Source organism: Petaurus breviceps, unplaced genomic scaffold (genome assembly GCF_028583685.1).
Source record: "Petaurus breviceps papuanus isolate PSGF00001 unplaced genomic scaffold, PetGlider_PUasm1.0 183, whole genome shotgun sequence".
In the NCBI taxonomy this organism is placed as follows: domain Eukaryota; kingdom Metazoa; phylum Chordata; class Mammalia; order Diprotodontia; family Petauridae; genus Petaurus; species Petaurus breviceps.
In genome coordinates this window covers 12,486,277-12,487,482 of record NW_027185791.1, presented here as the reverse complement: position 1 = coordinate 12,487,482, position 1,206 = coordinate 12,486,277, and positions in this window count along the sequence as shown.

Below are 1,206 nucleotides of genomic sequence, written 5' to 3'. Positions count from 1 at the left end.
CCCAAGCTCCTGAGGTACTTTCCTGCTACCCCCACCTCGGCATCTGCTGGGGTGGGGGGTTGGGGCGGTGTAGTGTAAGGATCAGGGTCTTGGTAGAAGTAGCAGTGCTGATCCTTGCCAGATCAGAAAAAAATAAAAATAGAAGTAATCCAGGAGACAAGTTACAAGCAAGGATTTGCTTATCGATTTTCTTAAATGGAAAAGTTTTAAAGGATGAGGGTAAGTGAACCGTAAGGCTTTCTAATTCTGATTACTGTATCAGTACTTGGATCCCAAAGTGAGGTACATTTTACATACTCGGATGAATTGTCCACTGATGTGGACAAAAATGCCATTCGAAGATAAGAACTTGTTACTAATAACTATATCCATAGACGAAAATGTCAATAAAGCACATTAAGCATTTTTTAAGGGATCTTTTTAATAACCCGAAAGTTGTTTGGCATTTTCTTAGGAAATGTAGTGAACATGTAGCCCAAGAAATACCAACACCTTAATATACACATAATGGCAATAAAAATACAAGCCCCAGTGAGAAAAAGAAAACAACCGCTTCTCAAATACAGCATATAGTTGTGTTTACATTGGAGAAGGGCAGGCAAAGCCCTCCACCCCTCGAACTTCAAATCGCTAACGCCTTATTACAAAGTTCGAGGCTTGAGCCAAGGAGTTGAGGGCCAATAAATCCCCACCCTACTTCCATTTGCAAAACGTATCACACTGCACAGGCTGCAACCTCTCACAGCAGCATGGGACCTCTCTGGTGGGGTGCCGGGTGACTTTACGACGAGGAGCTTCATAGATGTTTCAGGGTCTGCAAATACTCTTACAAACAGAAAAAGTAAAGAAAAGGTGCCTGCGCCCAGGCACCCTTCAAAAGAAAATGAGGAACACTGAGGTGTTGAATGGGAGTAGGGAAGCGAAGGATAGGAGGGAGGTAAAGCTTAGGGAAACATAGTGGCTGGTGTTATATTTCTGCAGTAGACGGCAGCTACACAGGTACCCGAAAGGGAGCTACGAAGAAACTTTTCAACTTAGGTGTTATTGAGTAGATTACCTAATCAGGCTAATCAAAGTGGGACCGTGGGCCCACAAAAGTGTATCTGTATTGATTCCGATGTACTACAACTCATTTTCCCTTCTTCTTTCACTCCAAGCCCTTCCATCTTCTGCCCCCTCCCCCCCCCCCAAGCCGCAGAGAAAAGT